Genomic DNA, 17,908 nt, shown 5'->3' with positions numbered 1-17,908 from the left:
CAAATTAGTCTTCAAAATCGCCAAATATACATATTTGTTCATTATGCCATCTATAAAATGTAAATTTCCAACTCCTGAAGCTGCCATACACCCCCAGACCATTACTGAGCCACCACCGTGCTTCACTGTTTTCCTTAAATTTTTGGCATCAAGTTCTTGATTTACTTCACGCCACACTTTACCTTTTCCATCACATCCGAATAAATTAAACTTACTCTCGTCTGTAAATAATACCTAAAAATCGACCTTAGAATTATAGAAACGTTCTTATTGTCAATATTTACCGTTTTCCAATATGAGAAATCTTTATCCATAAATTTTCGAGCGAATTCAAGTCGATCATGTTAATTTTTTTTGCTAATTAGGGGCTTTTTTCTTGCTACTCGACCATGTAACTCATTTTTTCGTAATAATCTTCTTATAGTTTCTGGGTTAACCTTAGTACCAGAAGATTCTTCGATCATTGCAGCTAGTTTGGGTGCAGAAGTAAAAGGCCTTTGTTTTATTTCTCTTAAAATAAAGTTCTCATCTCTGGTTGATAATTTCTTAGGTTTGTTCTCGCGCTGCTTATTTGAAACCAATCCATTTCGGTTATATCTAGTAATAATATCGTGAACTGTGGACTTGCTTTTCTTCACAAAATTTGCTATTTCACGCTCCGTTTATCTTTGTAAATGATGATATATGACTAAATTGCGCTCAACCAAAGTAGACTGTTTAATTTTTCGCGAAATTTAAAAAAAATACTCACTTAAACTTCACTGAATGGCTTACGATAATCAAATGACAAATCTTCAGGCTTATAGTGAAATTTCGAGTCGATATAACGGAACATTTACCGTCACATTTTCTAGAAATACAGTTTGCCCGAGTTTCAATGTGAGGCGAAAAAGTGGCCTTAGTACAGTTTTTGTTACATGCGTTAAGTTTTATGTTACTTTGAATATATAATTTTGTCGTTTTTTAACAGTAAGACTTTATTTCTTCTTCTTCTTCTTTACTGGCGCAGACACCGCTTACGCGATTATAGCCGAGTCAACAACAGCGCGCCAATCGTTTCTTCTCTTCGCTACGTGGCGCCAATTGGACATTCCAAGCGAGGCCAGGTCCTTCTCCACTTGGTCCTTCCACCGGAGTGGAGGTCTTCCTCTTCCTCTGCTTCCCGCGGCGGGTACTGCGTCGAATACTTTCAGAGCTGGAGTGTTTTCATCCATCCGGACAACATGACCTAGCCAGCGTAGCCGCTGTCTTTTAATTCGCTGAACTATGTCGATGTCGTCGTATATCTCGTACAGCTCATCGTTCCATCGGATGCGGTATTCACCGTGGCCAACGCGCAAAGGACCATAAATCTTCCGCAGAACTTTTCTCTCGAAAACTCGCAACGTCGACTCATCGGTTGTTGTCATCGTCCAAGCCTCTGCACCATATAGCAGGACGGGAATTATGAGCGACTTATAGAGTTTGGTTTTTGTTCGTAGAGAGAGGACTTTACTTTTCAATTGCCTACTCAGTCCGAAGTAGCACCTGTTGGCAAGAGTAATCCTGCGTTGGATTTCCAGGCTGACATTGTTGGTGGTGTTAATGCTGGTTCCTAAGTAGACGAAATTATCTACAACTTCAAAGTTATGACTGTCAACAGTGACGTGAGTGCCAAGTCGCGAGTGCGACGACTGTTTGTTTGATGACAGGAAATATTTCGTCTTGCCCTCGTTCACTGCCAGACCCATTTGCGTTGCTTCCTTGTTCAGTCTGGAGAAAGCAGAACTAACGGCGCGGGTGTTGAGACCGATGATATCAATATCATCGGCATACGCCAGCAGCTGTACACTCTTATAAAAGATTGTACCTGCTCGATTCAGTTCTGCAGCTCTAATAATTTTCTCCAGCAGCAGATTGAAAAAGTCGCACGATAGGGAGTCGCCTTGTCTGAAACCTCGTTTGGTATCGAACGGCTTGGAGAGGTCCTTCCCGATCCTGACGGAGCTTTTCGTGTTGCTCAACGTCAGTTTACACAGCCGTATTAGTTTTGCGGGGATACCAAATTCAGACATCGCGGCATAAAGGCAGCTCCTTTTCGTGCTGTCGAAAGCAGCTTTGAAATCGACGAATAGGTGGTGAGTGTCGATTCTCCTTTCACGGGTCTTTTCCAAGATTTGGCGCATGATGAATATCTGGTCGGTTGTTGATTTACCAGGTCTGAAGCCACACTGATAAGGTCCAATCAGTTTGTTGACGGTGGGCTTTAATCTCTCACACAATACGCTCGACAGAACCTTATATGCGATGTTGAGGAGGCTAATCCCACGGTAGGTGGCTAGTCTCCTTTTTTATGGATTGGGCATAGCACACTTAAATTCCAATCGATATTTTGCAAAGAAGCTGATGCATGCTCCTTATCAGTTCTTCGCCGCCGTGTTTGAATAGCTCGGCCGGCAATCCGTCGGCCCCTGCCGCTTTGTTGTTCTTCAGGCGGGCAACTGCTATTCGAACTTCGTCATGGCCGGGCAATGGAACGTCTGCTCCATCGTCATCGATTGGGGAATCGGGTTCGCCTTCTCCTGGTGCTATGTGTTCACTGCCATTCAGCAGGCTGGAGAAGTGTTCCCTCCATAATCTAAGTATGCTCTGGGCATCGGTGGCTAGATCACCTTTGGGGGTTCTACAGGAGTATGCTCCGGTCTTGAAACCTTCTGTAAGTCGCCGCATTTTTTCGTAGAATTTTCGAGCATTACCCCTGTCGGCCAGCTTATCAAGCTGTTCGTACTCACGCATTTCGGCCTCTTTCTTCTTCTGTCTGCAAATGCGTCTCGCTTCCCTCTTCAACTCTCGGTATCTATCCCATCCCGCACGTGTTGTGGTCGATCGTAACGTTGCGAGGTAGGCAGCCTGCTTTCTCTCCGCTGCGACACGGCACTCCTCGTCGTACCAGCTGTTCTTTTGCACTTTCCGAAAACCAATGGTTTCGGTTGCAGCGGTACGTAAGGAGTTTGAAATGCCGTCCCACAGTTCCCTTATACCGAGTTGTTGATGAGTGCTCTCAGAGAGCAGGAGTGCAAGCCGAGTAGAAAATCGTTCGGCTGTCTGTTGTGATTGCAGCTTCTCGACGTCGAACCTTCCTTGTGTTTGTTTGCGTGCGTTTTTTGCTGCACAGAGGCGGGTGCGAATCTTGGCTGCAACAAGATAGTGGTCCGAGTCGATGTTAGGACCTCGGAGCGCACGCACATCTAAAACACTGGAGACGTGTCTTCCGTCTATCACAACATGATCGATCTGGTTGGTGGTTTTTCGATCCGGAGACAGCCAGGTAGCTTGATGTATCTTCTTATGCTGGAATCTAGTACTACAGATAACCATATTAGGGGCCTCGGCGAAGTCGATCAGCCTCAACCCATTTGGGGATGTTTCCTCGTGGAGGCTGAATTTACCGACCGTAGTGCCAAAGATACCTTCTTTGCCCACCCTGGCGTTGAAGTCGCCAAGCACGATTTTGACATCGTGGCGGGGGCATCTCTCATAAGTGCGCTCCAAGCACTCATAAAAAGCATCTTTGGTCACATCGTCCTTCTCTTCCGTCGGGGCGTGGGCACAAATCAGCGATATGTTGAAGAACCTCGCTTTGATGCGGATTGTGGCTAGACGTTCATTCTCCGGAGTGAATGATAGTACTCGGCGACGGAGTCTCTCTCCCACCACGAATCCAACACCAAACTTGTGCTCCTTTATATGGCCACTGTAGTAAATGTCACAAGGACCTACTCATCTCTGTCCTTCGCATTTCTTGGACGGCGGTGATGTCAGCCTTTATCTTTACGAGGACATCTACCAGCTGGGCAGCGGCACCTTCCCAATTAAGGGACCGGACATTCCAGGTGCATGCCCTCAAATCATAGTCCTTATTTCGTTTGCCATGGTCGTCATCAAAAGGGGGGTCTCTCATCCGAGGCTGTGTTTGCATTTTCATTGGGGGTGTTTTTTTACGTGGCGGGTCCCAAACCCAGCGCACAACCCTAAGTAGGGGATATTTCGCCTTCTCACTTTAGCTCGCCTTCAAACGGATGTTCTTAGGCTACCCAGAGGATACTTGGTCAAAGACCGGAAGTCGTGAGCTGCTTGAGTCATATGTAAAAGAATCGTTTCTGGCCACTCCCAAGTGAATGGCGATCAGAGAACTTTCCTCACTTGCGTGAACTTCTACACATGTCTCCATCCTCCTATATTTAATAAAATAAAAAAAGATTGAGTTGAATATCTCTTTTTATTACAGTTTTATTATAAGTAGAAATTTTGTTTTGCGCCTGCCCGACTTTCATTGTGAGTCACTGTACATAAAATTATAGTTAATATATTTCTAACATTTCATAAATAAAAACATATTTAATTTAAAAACAGAATTTTATCTGAAAAAAGATTAATTAAAGAAAATAATTATTAATAGCTGAAAATAAAAGAGTGAAAAAAGATTGTAAAAGACAAATACCTGAAAATAAATCATAATTACATTGAATTTGTACATTGAATTTGTAATATATGATAATAACATCTGAAAGAAAAGATTAATTAAATAAAAATAGTGATAAAATCTGAAAAGAAGGAATAATTACATAAAAATAATAATAACATCTGAAAGAAAAGACAAATATTATTTGATCATTTAAAATATAAAACAAACATTTGTTTTCAGATATTATATTGGATTGTGCATGCCGCCTTAAACGCATAAAATACATAAGTACATATGTATGTATTTATTTTTGCGTATTATCTTGGACTGCGCAGTCCAATTTCAAAGTACACACACTTTTTTCACATACTTACTTAACAATTGATATTACATTATTTTACGACAAAACTCGATTTTCGAGTAGAATCGGAATCGAGTTTACCATCCCTACTGGCAGCTATCGTGGCACATATAAAACCTCCACACAATAACCACCACAAAAAAAAAATGATTTTTTTTCCATGTAATTTATATGGAAAACAGAAAATTTGAAATAGGCACCTCTTAATATTAATATTAAAAGCTCATCTTTTCAGTGACTTTTTTTTTACACATTTTCAAAAGTTTTGAGCCTGTTTTTCAGTTGATAAAAGGTTGTCTCAGAATGGCACACTCTAATACATATGCGTACACATATGAATATGTCACCAACAAAAAATTGATCTTCACAAGTCAATGTGGCAGCCAAATTGGCGAAGAACAAGTCTAGTACATTTTACAAAAAAAACGATTTCATTCATGAACGCAGGCGCAAATTCCACAAGCGATCTCGCTTCATTCATAAAAACAGAGGCCGTAATATCTCCCCGAGCATGCCTTTGCCAACAAGTCGTCTTTTCGCGACGATGGCAAAAGCTAAAAATCATAAATTGCACAACTTTCTGGTGCTTCTCGCAAAAATCTGCGTTGATATGTATTCACGATCATACATATTTACGCATGTTTGTAGGCGAAGCTGCTACAGCGACAAGGGGTGACAATCGGAGGCCATAACTTTACTTATGCCATAGAAATTCTATTGCTACGAATATGGAAATGACAACGAAATAATGCAAATATTTCTAAAGGTCAATAATTTCTTTGAAGAAATGAAAGGAATGAATGATCCTGAGAAGTATAGTCTTAACTTATCAACGGCGAACGAAGAGCATTTCAACCAAAAGGAATTTATTCATTAAAATCACCACTCAGAAGTCGTTTTATCCGTTGTAAGCGAACGATTTTCGAAGAAACATCATTTCTAATATGCCACAAGACAAAATTAGAAATGAACTTCTTAAACCCCACGCTGTCAGATAAAACGATATACCCCGTCATCGCGGGTCGATTTCCAAAAATGGAAATGAAGACACACAGAAATAATTCTGTGAAGTATAGTCTTAATTTTTCAAAGGCCAACGCAGAGTATTTCAAACAAAAGTCACATAAAATATTTGAGAATTCGCAGAAATGAAAGACAAACGAAAGAAAAATAAATATAACTTCAATAATGCACAAGCATACCAACATACATATGCGCACACATGTGAATATGTCACCAACCAAAAATTGAAACATTGTTCTACAAAAAAAACAACAGCACAAGCATGGCAACATTCTGTTGTTGGCAGAAAAGCCGAGTTGTGCCGAGAGAAACGAACACACGATCGCCGATTGTCACCGCTTCGCTTGCTGCTCGAACATCTTCGCAGACAAGGTTGCGTTAGATTCATATTGAGCAAGGTTGCGCAACCTGAATCTATCGAAACCTTTTCCGAACTAGTATAAGAAGTATAACTCCAAAAAACAAGATGAAATTAACACACCACCCAAAAAGTTAGGCAGGCTTAAAACGCAGTGGAGGCTAACAAAGTGTTATTCTCATTTTTAGGCACTAGAGTATGCAACAATACCATTCGAAATTCGCTGAAACGTTCCAATTTGCGTGCAAGACCAATGATTAAAAAACCTTACATGTCAGCGAAAAACAAAGCGGCTAGATTGAAATTTGCAAAAGAACACAAAAACTGAACAAGCGAGCAGTTCGAACTAGTCATTTTGTCACACGAAACGAAAATTAATCGTATTAATTCAGATGGACGCATTTGGTATGGTAAGACAAGCGATGTGGTCCCACGGATAGGAATATGCTGCCCTTACTTAAATTCGGAAGTGGTTCACTTATAGTGTGAGATTGTCTCTGCGGCGGGATGGTGGGACAACTGCGTTGAATTAACGGAATAATGAGGGCTACGGACTATATTGGCATTCTAGAGGATTCACTTATCCCTATTTTTTAAATTTTTGTATGTGAACCCGGTGATTTGTTATACATGCACGATAATGACCCTAAACATACCGCCCGCATTACAAAATCTTGGTTTGGAAAATAACGGGATTCTGGTGATGGAGTGGCCAGCTCAGTCACCCGATATGAACCCCTTCGAAATTTTATGAATGATTGTAACAAAAATAGTTAATGGCTCAAAGAGAAACAGCAAAAGCCATAGATGAAGTCTGGACTCAAGTTGAACGAGTTTTGAACAACTTCTCTTCGGAAATTTTAGATAATCTAGTTAACTCTATGCCGAACCGTATTAAAGCAGCATAAACGCCAAAGGCGGCCCGCAAATTATTAGTTATTGAGTTTCAATCGCACCTTTACATCTAAGTTCAAATATTGTTCACATGAATTATATTACTTTATATGTATGTACTATGACCATCAGAGAATATTAAATGAAGTGCTTGCTTATGTTAAAAAGTTTTTAATTAAATATAATTAACTTTTCGTAAAAAAAAAAGTCATTTGAATGTTTATTTTCTTAATGAGCAGCTGAAATGCACAATTTTTTACTATACGTGAACACTTTTTGAACTCACTGTACATGGAATGCATCGTCGAAGAAATAGTTACGCAGAAAGCAAGGCCAACCAGTAGATTGACATCCAGGTGTCTTATCAACTAATGCATTAGGACGAATTTACACAATCCACCCGAAAAACGACGATTGTTTCTACCTTCGGTTGTTCTTGATTAATGTAATGTAATGCAGTTCAACTTTATGGTTCGACGTGTGCAAGTTTTGGAGAAGTAAGCCAGCAATTACAAATGCTGGAACACGTTAATCACTATAATGAAAATGAAGTTCGCATACTTTTCGATATAAACATCGACATTGCCAAAGATATTTTACATCGTCTCCGCCAAGAATGATAGAATATAAGATTACGACACTAGTTTACCGTTAGTTTTTTTCGGTTTAACTCTTGACAATTCTTACAAAAACAAATACATTGTGCAACAATTTCGTGACGTAACAGTTTTGCGTTGAGAAGAACAAGCATAGAAATGCATACAAATTGTAAACAGAAAAGTAAACACTTTTGGAAATTCCCAAAATAATATTAATTCATTCGTCTTTGCAGGAAAAATTTCACGAAAGATGAACTCATCACAAATGTGATCGGACGTTGGCAAAATTATCGTAACTACGATTCCTTAAGTACACGCACAATGTTAGCTGCCAAAAATACCGATGTTGTTGACGTAAACTGGAAGACTCAAAATCAAATTCCGGGAAACTTGCGCTCATACAAATCGATCGATCATAACCTGTACAATGAAGACGACGCCGTGAGTTATCCAGTGGTATTTCTAAATTCTTTGGACAGGCTTGGTATACCACCGCATCATTTGCGTCTCAAAGTTGGATCTGTCATTATTTTGTTTCACAATCTTCATGCGCCGAAACTGTGTAATGGAATCCGACTGATTATGACGCACCTATCGAATAGAAAGGGGCAGAATGCTTGATCCTGCGAATTCCTTTGAGTTCTAACGATTTGCCATTTCAGTTCAAACGTATTCCGTTTCCAGTAAAACTTGAATTTGAGATGTCAATCAACAGGACCTAAAGATAGTCTCATAGTGTGAGGCATAAATTTGGAAAAGCTATGTTTTTCTCACGGCCGTGGCTTGCTCACGAGTTTTAAAACCATCTTTTCAGAACACCGGAACAGAAAACAAAAAATGTTATTTATAAAGCTGAGTTACATCGAAAAAGAAAAAATGAAATGATAAATTTAACTTTCATTTCATTTCAAAATACATAATTTCACGCAGGACAACGAGTGCGGGGTAAGCTAGTACTCGTATATTATAAAATATTTTTAGATAGAAGGCATGATGTAGATACTAGTCATCTTTTTGTTTTAGTCTTTAACTCGATTTACATATGTATATCGGTATTCTGCTTGAGATCATTGTCTCATGTCTCTAATTGTCAAAATCTTTATTTAGTGACTCTGTTAGTCAGGAGTCTCATTTTGGTATTCTGGCAGATACAGTAAAGTAGTATACTGTATAGTATTGTCTCAAGCAGTATACCGATATTAACTTAATATCTATTAGTTTTAATATAAGTTGAATTAAGTGTGTTTTTAAATGTTGGTTGTTGTAAATTGCGTTTGTTGGTTGAAAAATGTAGCAAAAAATAATCAAATATTTCAATTAAGGCTTTAAGGTTATGAGTTATTTGTTTTGTTAATTAGATTTAAAATTTGGCTTAACCTTTTTATTGCGGGGCAAAACAGGCCTAAATTTTTTTACACCTGTGAGCGCCATTTCTCCAAAGAAATGAAGATGGAGGAAAAGTTGATGTCGTTTGCAGTACCTAACTTCATTTACCATATGTACATGCACCCAGTCTTCAAGGTAACCAAATTTTGGCACCCAATTCTCCGATAGAAATGGGAGCAGATGATTTTTACCCACAATTGGTGGATGAAAACGCGCTTCCGTGTCACGATACGAGCGATCTAAATTTCCTCGCACCTGTGGCAAAAAACTACTCAACTGGAAATGGGGAATAGTGTCTTTGATCATGCGGATCAAAACAGTAGTTTAACTACATCATTTGAAGATGAAAGCTTGTTGACAGGGGGAGTCAAATAAATTTGAGTCTGACAACTGTAACTAGGCGTTTGACGTCCCAATCTCTTACTTTTTGCGGAATATAGATATTTTGTTTATAAATAAATTATTTGACCTATTTAACAGTCGGAATTTTGATGCAATTTTACCGTGTAAGCAAGTTTTTTCGGCCACACCAAAGCAAACACAATTTCTTCGTGAAGCTACCGACCTCTCGAAGTCGATTAGGGTAAAAGATGAAGCAGGGTCTGACGTAAACAATAATTTTAATTACGTAAATGGTTGGAAACTACACATTTCTAGTTTGAAATGTTTGTGGCACTTTTTGTCACACGGAGCATTGTATAAGCCTATAAGTAACCAATCCTTCATTTTTCACTAACACATACGCAAAAATCTACTACAAATTAGGCACTTGGTACGGGTTGCCCCTAAATATTCTACTACTAAAACGTTCAAATGACTCAAATTTGCTATAGTGTGTTGCCGCGTTAGGTTTTAAAATTTATAACTTTAATAATATTTTTATAAAATATTCAAATATTTTTCGATTATTTAAATTCCTAAACAGTAAATTTAATCAGTTTTGTCCAAAATATTATTATTGTATTAATATATTATTATGCGTTTCCAATTAAAAAAAAAAAATATTTATATATTATTTGTGTAAAAACAATGTATTTCGTGCAACCGTGTAATGAGTGAAATCATTTCAACGCATATTTTTTTTAAGCTTAAGAAGGTAAGGAAAATTTAAATAGTTATTTTAAGTTTGTTTTTAGTAAAAATTAAATCATCATTCAAAGAGATATTCAGCGTATGTAAGTATAGTAACATTAATTAATTAAATTTGTTAATATTTGTTGTTTGATTTTGTATAGGATGCCTTGCAGAAAGTGTGTTGCTGGTTGCAGTTTGGGGGTGCCGCTGTATCCCTTCCCATCAGAAGGGGAAATGTCCAGGTGAGTTTTATGTATACAAATAATATAATTATGTACATACATAATATTATCGTATGTATTATGTATGTAAATATGTACATAATATTATCGTAAATAAATAAATATGTAAAGTTAGTGCAAATAAGTGAACAAGAAGTGAATAGAGTCGTCCTAAATCGTGATTTTAGAAAAAATTGAAGTTTTAAAATCGTGTTGTTAAATGTTAAAATATTACTTTAAAAGTATTTCTTTATAGTGTATGTCAAAGTGTATTTAACAAAGTGAACTAAGTATTTGACTTACGCTTATTTGACAATAAAATAGTAAACAATTCATGTATTTGTTTATATTAAACCGTGTGTTTTTATTTTTTTGAACTTGAACAATATGAAGCCACTTGCTTTACAAACATATACATATATGTATGTATGATAAATATAAACGTAATAGAAATAGAGGCAACCAATTTATTTGTTCTCAACGTTATAATGAATTCATATTTATTTTACAAACATACGTGTATAAATACTACTACTATTTTATTGCAACTACATACATATATACATTATATATGTACGTCGTAACCAGTACCCCGCCAAACTATTAAAAAATGTATGCAGATGTTTAACCGACTCTTTAATAATTAATATATTTCTTTCATATAGTTCATTCAAAAGCACAAATCATATAAATCAAAAATTAAATTAATAGTTTTGTTTCCAATATTGTATTGTCGTTGTGATATTTTTGATGCAACTGTTTATTTTTAAATTGTTAGTTTACTAGTTTAGTTAATGTACGTATTTTTTGTTTAATTTCAACGAACGGCACGAATGGATCAAGCTGTTGGACGTAACAAATCCAAAGATAAAGATGAGGAAGGGACGGCTTATCTCCAGATCAGCTACACCGGATTTAATTTTAAGAGTAGTATCACCTGCAGTTAGAGTAGATAAGGCAATAGGTTGTAGTGGACAAGTAGGTAGTGTATTTGACCAACACGAACAAGACATTATAGAATAAGGTAGCTCAATTTTCTCCAATTAGAACTGTCTCGACTTCAAACACTAATATGTTTGAAGTTGAGACTTTGGGTAAAACCCTTCAACCCCTATAAGATCATACATATTCTTCCTCTTTAGGTAACTCTCAACTCTCACTTGGGCAAATAGTAGGCAAACGCAAGCAGAAGAATATTTAACAGAAGGGACACCTAGAAAAAGAATGTATCGGGAGGAGTTAGACAAAAATCGCAGGAAATAGAATTGTTACGCAATAAGGAGAGAGCTTTAGAGAATAAAATAGAAATTTTAGAAAATAATAAAAATTTGTCTATAGTAGGGCAGGAAGAAAATAGACAAATTTCAGAGCTATGCGGCAAACTTCCTCCACATCTTGCGATATGTTTGAGAAATTGTTTAAAAAATGCACCCCGTACTTCGAAGGGTTATAGATATGATAGGGAATTAAAAACATTTGCTCTGGCTGTAAAATTCTTATCACCTATTGGGTTCAGGTATTTACAGCCCATTTTTAATTGGCCATCGCAAGTGACCCTCGAACAATTTGTTCAGGGTTGGCCACGTAACCCTGGCTGCAATTTTAGCAGCATTAAAGCCCTGGAGTTGAGAAGCCGTGGTTTCACTGACGCACAGAGATATGTTTCGATATGCTGTGACGAAATGTCTCTGAAAATTCACCCTTAGTATGAGAGAAATAGGGACTCGATTATTGGGTTAGAGGATTACGATGATGAAAATCGTACCGCTCGAGTAGCTTCTTGTATTTTAACACTTTTCGTCCAAGGTATTGGTGGAGAAACTTGGACCCACCCTTTAGCATATTTTTTTGTGCCCAAAGTTTGCAAAGGAGATATTTTGAAAAAATATATATTCGAAGCCATAGGTCAACTCCAGGGTATTGGATTGCGTCTCTGCCAAATAGTTAGCGACCAAGGGTCAAATTTTGTTAATTTTGCTAGGTTATTAGGAGTATGTAAAGAAAGACCCTATTTCGAAGTGAATGACTCGGAAGTCATTTACTTCTTTGATTCTCCTCACCTTTTAAAAAGTACACGAAACTGCTTAGAAAATAAAAAAAATAAAGTCGTTTTTGATGGGCGTCCAGTTGAATGGTCGGATATCGTTCATATATATGAAAATGGTACCCCAAACGACATTAGTTGCACCCATAAATTGACCTCGGCACACATAGCCCCTAAACCCTTTCAAAAAATGAGCGTGCAATTAGCTTCTCAAGTTTTTAGTCATTCTGTTGCAAGTGCTATGTTCGCCATTTATAGCTCCAGGAATCTTAATACTTCTAAGTCTCCATCTTTTAGGGAATTTTAAAGAACCCTTTTCGGCAAGTGCGTAACAATTAAAATTTCCTAAAGAAGACGAGGAGTTTCTTAACTCCATAAAAGTGTACGATTCTTTCGGTCACGAAATAACAAACACTTTCAGTTTTATTAAAGGTTGGCTTCTAAATATAAGTAGCTTAAGACGTTTGTGGCGTTTCTGGTCACATAAGGGATTCACACATTTAATGACTAGAAAACTGACTCAGGATAGACTGGAAAATTTGTTCGGACATATACGCAGAGGGGGGGGATTTGATGTGAGAATAACTCCGCAGCGTTTCTCATATCTTTGCAGACAAGCCTGGAGCATAGGATATATTCGTTGTGTAGATAAATGGAACTGCGAACTCTTGCCAGTTGACCAGTGTGAGCCATTTTCTAATAGCTCCCTCGAAAGCGCCTGCAACGACGCTTTGGTTCAAAATACCTCTTGGCAAACTTTTCAAAGTTTACCAAGACCTACCAATTCTACCTCATTTCAAAATATACAAATCGAGGTAAATGGGAACGTAGATGAAAGCAGCTTTCTACATAAAAATGCTTTTGTGTATTTTTGCGATTATTTGTACTATAAATATTTTAAACAACATAATTATTTAATGGCCTTGCCAAGATTTGATGGTGGTATTACTGAAGAAGCTTTTTTCTTCACTTCAGAAAAGCAATATAGTAATTGCCTTATAGTAAAACCACCCCTTGAATTTATACATAGATTTTCTATCAAAAATCGAAGATACGAGGGCTGTCCGCTAAATAACCGCCCTCAACGTGAAGCTAGCGGCACATCTGAAAAAAAAGTTTCTACTTCTAATTGTGCATATTATAATATCTACTCGCCAAAATTTCAGAAATTTATCTTGCGCAATTATCTGTTGACACTCGTTTTTGTGAGTCTATTTCGGTGATTTCCCCAAAATGGAAAAAATTGAATATCGAGCTGTAATTAAATTTTTATTTTTGAAAGGCAATACGCCTTCACAAATCAAAGATGAGTTGGACTCTGTGTATGGTGACTCTGCACCATCGTTTACCACCGTAAAATTTTGGGCAGCTGAATTTAAACGTGGTCGCAGGAGCTTGGAAGATGATGAACGTCCTGGGCGTCCAAAAACTGTAACCACTAACGATAACATCGCTAAAGTTCATCAATTGGTACTAGACGACCGCCGGATTAAAGTTAGGGAAATAGCTGAGATTATGAAGATGTCAAAAGAAACTGTTTGTCACATATTAAACCAAGATTTGGGCATGAGAAAGCTGTCCGCGCGTTGGGTGCCGCGCCCGCGTACGCTAGCCCACAAACGTGCGCGCATGAACATTTCCAGCGCTCTGTTGGCTCAGTTTAGAGGCAATAAGACCAAGTTTTGGCGCCGATTGATAACTGTAGACGAAACTTGGATTCATCATTGTACGCCCGAAACAAAAATCCAATCTAAACAGTGGATTGAAAAGGGGGAACCAGCCCCAAAAAAACCTAAAGCTGTGTATTCGGTTGGGAAAGTGATGGCGAGCGTTTTTTGGGACAGCCATGGAATTATTTTTATCGACTATCTGGAAAAAGAAAAAACTATAACAGGAGCATACTACGCATCATTATTGGACAAGCTAAAGGAAGAAGTTTCGAAAATCGGCCACATTTGCAAAAAAAGAAAGTCTTGTTCCACCAAGACAACGCACCATCTCAGACCTCAACAGTCGCCATGGCGAAAATCCACGAATTGCGGTTCGAACTGCTTGACCATCCACCTTATTCACCAGATCTAGCGCCAAGCGACTTTTTTTTTGTTTCCTCAACTTAAAACTGCGCTCGGCGGCCAGAGATTTTCGTCAAATGAGGAGGCAATCTCTTTCGTGAACTCGTATTTTGCAGACAAAGACGCTAAGTACTATTTGGAAGGGTTGCAGAGATGGGAGCATCGCTGGGAGAAGTGTGTGGAGTTACAAGGAGACTATGTAGAAAAAAAAAAAAAATTTTGAAAAAGTCGCGTGTATCATGGTTAGGTCAGTTATTTATCGGACAGCCCTCGTATTTATATACAACATTTTGATTCTATTTGCCATAGGATCGGTTTTCCCAAATATTATTTGAAAAAATGGTTAACGTAGAACCGTACTATTGTTGTGAAAATTGTAATTCTGATATTATTAAATGTCTATTCATTAGAATTAGAACATATGTATTTCCTAGTAAACGCTTTTAATAAAAAAGTAAAACAAAGTGATTTCAAAAACGTAAAGTTCTTGTGTGTTACACATAAATAGTAATCACGTCCGTCTGTCTGTCTATATGAGTCGGAATTTATTATGTACATATATATGTCTGTCAGTCTGAATTATTTTTTATTTGTCAAAAAGTTTATCTGTCGAAGGCCGCATTTCCATTGTTACCTTGATTTGTGATTTTGAAATGAGAATTTTAGCGATTAGGTTTGTATGCTTATTATCAATATTTTTTTTTTGTTTTTTAAGTGTTTTCGTGTACCCTTCTTTCCATCACTCTTCCTTTGATAGGGATTTATGATAAGTATTTCTCTACGGGTGATTTAGAATATTTTGTAAATGTTATTTATTACATACATAGTAACGGGTGATTTTTTTGAGGTTAGGATTTTCATGCATTAGTATTTGACAGATCACGTGGGATTTCAGACATGGTGTCAAAGAGAAAGATGCTCAGTATGCATGGACATTTCATCATGAATAGACTTACTAACGAGCAACGCTTGCAAATCATTGAATTTTATTACCAAAATCAGTGTTCGGTTCGAAATGTGTTTCGCGCGCGTGTTTTGTTCAGCGATGAGGCTCATTTCTGGTTGAATGGCTACGTAAATAAGCAAAATTGCCGCATTTGGGGTGAAGAGCAACCAGAAGCCGTTCAAGAACTGCCCATGCATCCCGAAAAATGCACTGTTTTGGTGTGGTTTGTACGCTGGTGGAATCATTGGACCGTATTTTTTCAAAGATGCTGTTGGACGCAACGTTACGGTGAATGGCGATCGCTATCGTTCGATGCTAACAAACTTTTTGTTGCCAAAAATGGAAGAACTGAACTTGGTTGACATGTGGTTTCAACAAGATGGCGCTACATGCCACACAGCTCGCGATTCTATGGCCATTTTGAGGTAAAACTTCGGTCAACAATTCATCTCAAGAAATGGACCCGTAAGTTGGCCACCAAGATCATGCGATTTAACGCCTTTAGACTATTTTTTGTGGGGCTACGTCAAGTCTAAAGTCTACAGAAATAAGCCAGCAACTATTCCAGCTTTGGAAGACAACATTTCCGAAGAAATTCGGGCTATTCCGGCCGAAATGCTCGAAAAAGTTGCCCAAAATTGGACTTTCCGAAATGGACCACCTAAGACGCAGCCGCGGTCAACATTTAAATGAAATTATCTTCAAAAAGTAAATGTCATGAACCAATCTAACGTTTCAAATAAAGAACCGATGAGATTTTGCAAATTTTATGCGTTTTTTTTTTTTAAAAAAGTTATCAAGCTCTTAAAAAATCACCCTATAGATTGTTTTGAATATTATTGTTGTTGTTCCTAAATTGTACCTGATTTTTTATATTAATTTTTGTTTTTGTTAAAATTAACACAAGCCGATTGTTATGACTTGTATTGTTAATGTTTACAATGGAATTGTACCCGATTTTTTATATTTATTTTAATTTTTGTTTAAATAATTACAAGTTGATTGTTTTGACTTGTATTGTTAATGTATACATACAATGGGCTTGTACCTGATTTTTTTATATTTATTTTGGTTTTTGTTTAAATAGTTTTTAGTTGATTGTTTTGACATACAATGCATACCGTTATATGTTATATTTTTAATGTAATTAATATTCATGAATTGCACCTGACTTTATATATTTATTTTTGTCTAGTCATATTTTTTATAATAAGTAGATTGATTTAAAACTGTATATATAAAAAGGGTGAAAATGGGCCTCCTGGGGGACCGAACACCCAGAAAAGATCGGTAGCGCGCCTACATTGCAACCTCAGAGGTGGTGTGGAAGAGCAATAAATATCCAATAAACTTTTGTTTCAAAAATATTCTTGAAAGTTTTCATTAATGTTTTCCGTGACAAATACTTTTTCACAAAAAAGTTGATCTACTACATTTCTTTTAATTACATCTCTGTGCCTAAAAAGGCAGATTTCGATCAGAAGATCTCAGCTGTGAAAAATTCTTGGAAAACAGCTGATTCTTTTGTTACTTGTAGCGTTATAAAATGACACGGAGGCTTCACTCATCTACAGACGAGACGGCTTTTTTAGGACAGCTTGAGCATTATTTTGGACAGATTAGGAAAAGGTGTTCTGTAATTTACTTAGGAGGTCATGGGATTGCGATATGCAAGCATGGTCATAAATGGAAACTGCGAAACGGTAGAATTCACGGCTTTCACGGATTTAATAGCCTAAGGTTAGACCTTCCGGTAGAATTAGATGATGCAGAAGTAGATTTTCTTAAAGCAAGTGCTTATGCATACTTTTGGGGTTATCTTTATTTAAAAGTTTTTAAGACACACACTTGTACACAACCATTACCTTATTTAGGAGGAGGTTTCAACTGATTTTTATTTCATTCGGCAGAGGCAATTCATTAAACCACCCCAGAGATTTTTAAATATATTAAGGAGTTAGAAGATATTTTTAATAGAGAATTTGAATCTACCTTTCACAGAATAGGAGTAGGCCAAATTTTATTCAATAGAATGAAGCATGTCAGACCCTTTCTCTGTTGCAAAAACTGTAACTCAAATGTTGTTTTAACTCTTTTTGACAGGACGAGAATATTCTTCCTCGTAAAGTTTTTCAATGGAGATCCTAGTAGGCCCAATTTTAGAAATAAAATTCTTTGTGCTTCTCATCTGTAGGATAGGCTGGCAAAACTGTATAATTTTTTTAGTCTTCTCGGAATTTTTTTAAACCCTTGTTTCTTTTTTTTGTCTCTTAATGTTAAATTTTGTATTGAAGACTGAGTGCAGATTGCTTTTTTTTAAAATGTGTGTCTTTTTTAAATTGAGTATTAAATATGTACAGTTACTCACAAAAATGAGTATACACAGGAGTTCGTAAAAGAAATACACAAATTATTGAAAATTTAGTGGATGTATTTGAATTTTTTTGATGCACATTTGTAAATTAAAATCTTAATAACTATAATTC

The 17,908-nt window shown here is 37.1% G+C and overlaps 1 pseudogene; it reads right to left on the bottom strand.

Moving 5' to 3' along the window:
- Nucleotides 1-5,686: 5,686 nt before the first annotated feature.
- LOC125780089 (small nucleolar RNA U3) lies at nt 5,687-5,885 on the bottom strand (annotated as a pseudogene).
- Between the last annotated feature and the right edge of the window lie 12,023 nt (nt 5,886-17,908).

This window comes from Bactrocera dorsalis, unplaced genomic scaffold (genome assembly GCF_023373825.1).
Source record: "Bactrocera dorsalis isolate Fly_Bdor unplaced genomic scaffold, ASM2337382v1 BdCtg063, whole genome shotgun sequence".
In the NCBI taxonomy this organism is placed as follows: Eukaryota; Metazoa; Arthropoda; class Insecta; order Diptera; family Tephritidae; genus Bactrocera; species Bactrocera dorsalis.
This window is presented reverse-complemented; position numbering and strand designations above follow the sequence as displayed.